At 47.6% G+C, this 3,371-nt stretch overlaps 1 non-coding gene across 1 annotated transcript; it reads right to left on the reverse strand.

The window, feature by feature from the left end:
* Positions 1 to 2,858: 2,858 nt before the first annotated feature.
* Positions 2,859 to 2,965, reverse strand: LOC121105453. The gene has a single exon (XR_005837981.1). It is a non-coding gene; the product is annotated as a U6 spliceosomal RNA (small nuclear RNA).
* Between the last annotated feature and the right edge of the window lie 406 nt (positions 2,966 to 3,371).

Consider the following 3,371-nt stretch of genomic DNA (forward strand, 5'->3'; position numbering starts at 1 on the left):
CTCTGTGAGCAGGGCCCACCCCTCCTCTGCATATCCTGACTTCATCCTCTGCTGACACGACTCTTAAGGTTCTAGTTTCACCGTGTCCTCTCTCCTGATCCTGATCTCCAACTTCCTATTAGTCGTTTCTATTTGGATATGCCACAGGGACCTAATGTTCAACATGCCTAAGCGACACTCCTAGAATTCTCCCTCAGACCTACTGCCTTTCATCTGTACCCCCATTTCATTTACTCACAGATGCCAGATTAGATCCTTTCACTTCTCTTTCATTTTCACGTGTACCCCTTCTCCCTTAGCCCCTTCTCTGCTGGCAGCTTTTACTTTCTTTGGCCTCTTCCAGAATCCCTTTATTTAGTGCACACTTAGTACACTGAGTGCCAGGCGTTGTGCTAGGCTCCGGGGCTGTCATGGTAAACAAGACAGACAAGTTTTCAGCCCTCGCAGGCTCTGTGGCTGAATAGAGGTCACAGATGAGTCCGCAGGCCCCGTAATCCAGAGCAACGACTGCTTTGTTGGGGGGTCCACAGAGCACTGTGAAGACTGAGGAGACGTCTCTAGCCTTCTCTGGGGAGGTTAGTGACGGCAATAGGAAGACAGTTAAGTTCAACCTGTAGGAATTATCTAGGGGGAGGAGAATTTATTTATTTATTTATTTATTTATTTATTTATTTATTTAGATTTTATTTATTTATTTGACAGAGAGACAGCCAGTGAGAGAGGGAACACAAGCAGGGGGAGTGGCAGAGGAAGAAGCAGGCTCCTAGTGGAGGAGCCTGAGGTGGGGCTCGATCCTAGGACTCCGGGATCACGCGCTGGGCCGAAGGCAGACGCTCAACGACTGTGCCACCCAGGCGCCCCTAGGGGGAGGAGAATTTAAAGATGTTGCCAGCATATATGAAGAACCAGAGCCAAAAAGGGCAGCAGGACATGGTGGTGAACAAAAGGCACATTCACTAAGACCCAGGTCTGAGCTCCAGGTGGGGAGAGGCTCTGATAGAATAACTGGCCAGGTCGCATCACCTTGTTGGGTGAATTAAAGAGCTTGGAAGTCATTCCAAGAACAATCTTGAACATTCAAGGGTTTGGGGCAGGGAAGGGGTGATAGGATTGGTGTGTGAGAAAGGCCGCTCTGGTCTGTCCTTCATGTGGCAAACAGCCGGGTGGGAGGCCAGAGCAGAGAGGAGCTCTGGCTCAAGGTTTTTGCCTTAATCTAGGGAAGAGGCAACAGTGAATGGTGCCTTAACTAGGGCAAACAGCACACATCCATTCATTTCTAATCCTGACTGACTTCTTGGGCACATGCTAGGTTGCAGGCCCTAGAGGAGATGCCAGAATGATTAAGCCTGTTTCCGTCCTGAGGAAAAGCATTGCCTGGTAAGAAACAAATTATTATTCGTCAGGTAAATAAAGGATTGCAATGCAATGTGACAGGCGCCACGATAGAGGTGAGGACAAATGGCCGTGGGAGTCAGAGGTGGGCGGCCCTGGAGGCCTGCTACGGGTGGCTTCCCACTGAGAGCTACGGTTCTTTCCCTGCAAGGGAGGGAAGCTTTGCCTCCACACCCTGGAAGATGGTATTCTTACTTCACTCAGAAGTGAAATGTGGTGGTGAGGCGCCTGGGTGGCTCAGTTGGTTAAGCCTGTGCCTTCGACTCAGGTCATGATCCCAGGGTCCTGGGATCGAGCCCCGCATCAGGCTCTCTGCTCAGTGGGGAGTCTGCTTCTCTCTCTCTCCCTCTCCCTGCTGCTCTGCCCACTTGAGCTCACTCGCTCTCTCTGTCAAATAAATAAATAAATAAAATCTTAAAAAAAAAAAAAAAAAAGGGAAGTGTGGTTGAAACTAGGCCTTCTTTCCCCAGTTCTTGGGAGACTGGGCTCTGTGAGGCCCAGGAGCCCAGATGACGTTCCCTGGAAATGCTGCCCCTGAGACTGCTAGGGTGAGCCCAACAGAGACCATGCTAAGAAGCCAGTCCCCAGTCTGGAACTTCCCCGGCCTCACCCACCAGGAATTTGTTCAAGAGAGTTTTAGTCCTAAAGGATTTGTTAATAAGAGTTTTTCTGGGATCATTTTTCTCTTCTGCCTACCCAGCTCCTATGCATTATTCAAAACCATGTTCAAATTCTGCCCCACTGGTCCTCCCCTTCCAGCATAGAGTCACACCTTAGTCTCCACCATCCCCCCAAACACCTCTGATGATGAATTGGCATTGCCACGAACTTCTATCTGCCCTCCTGGCCTGGAACACATTCACAGGCGGTGCCGAGTGAGCAGGGAGCCTGTGAATCTACTGGTCTTCATCCCCCCTTCCAATCCTCTGACTTGTACCTTCGGATTTCCCCAGCATTCTTTCCTCCGACACTTCCAGTGTGGGTTCGTTGGTGCGCAGACACGGTTGCTTACCAGCAGTTATGGCCCCCTTTTATGGGATCTCTTCCTTCTGCCTCTCATAGGGGGCTTTCAAAAATGCAAATCAGACACCGTTACCACCCCTTGCTTAAAATCTTGCATAATTGCCTATCTCCCAAGAGATAAACTGAAGCCCCGAGCATGGCATACAAGCATCTTTAAAAGAGGTTCCTTGCCAACATTTCTGGCTGTACCCTCTGCTTTCCACAAGACTGAGCTTTTCCATGATAGACTGTGTCCTCATCTTGGATGTTCTGCCTCGAAAACTCTCCCCCATCACCTTGTCCCACTGGCCTTTTATCTCTACCATTCAGCGTTTTATTTCATTTTTTCCCCCATTTTATTTTATTTATTATTTTAGCTTAATTTAGTTTCATCGTGATAAATGTACTCTTTATTTATTTTTTTAATAATAATTTTTTTATTATATTATGTTAGTCACCATACAAAAAATATGGAACGCTTCACGAATTTGCGTGCCATCCTTGCACGAGGGCCATGCTAATCTTCTCCGTATCGTTCCAATTTTAGCGTATGTGCTGCCGATTCGAGCACCCGCGTTTTATGTCAAATGCCTTCTCTAGGGGCCTCCCTTGACTCACTCACCCTCTCCATTGTGAAAAATGATACTACTAGACATACACCACTATCTTGTTACTGTTTACATTTCTTTTCCCCATTAAATAGTAAACTCTCTGAGGACAGGGGCTGTGTGGTTGGACATGCTTCAGAGGGTCTCAAGAAACAGAAAGAATGATCTTGAAGGATCTGTGAAGCAATATTTTTGGTGGGGAGTTCAGGTATGTTCCTGGGTTCCTGGGACTGAGGCTCAAAATCATCCCATGTTTAATATCTGTGGTTTTTTGTTTTGTTTTGTTTTTTTAAAGATTTTATTTATCTATTCGACAGAGATAGAGACAGCCAGCGAGAGAGGAAACACAAGCAGGGGGAGTGGCAGAGG

The sequence above is a fragment of the Ursus maritimus genome, unplaced genomic scaffold, assembly GCF_017311325.1.
Source record: "Ursus maritimus isolate PB19 unplaced genomic scaffold, ASM1731132v1 scaffold_26, whole genome shotgun sequence".
In the NCBI taxonomy this organism is placed as follows: Eukaryota; Metazoa; Chordata; class Mammalia; order Carnivora; family Ursidae; genus Ursus; species Ursus maritimus.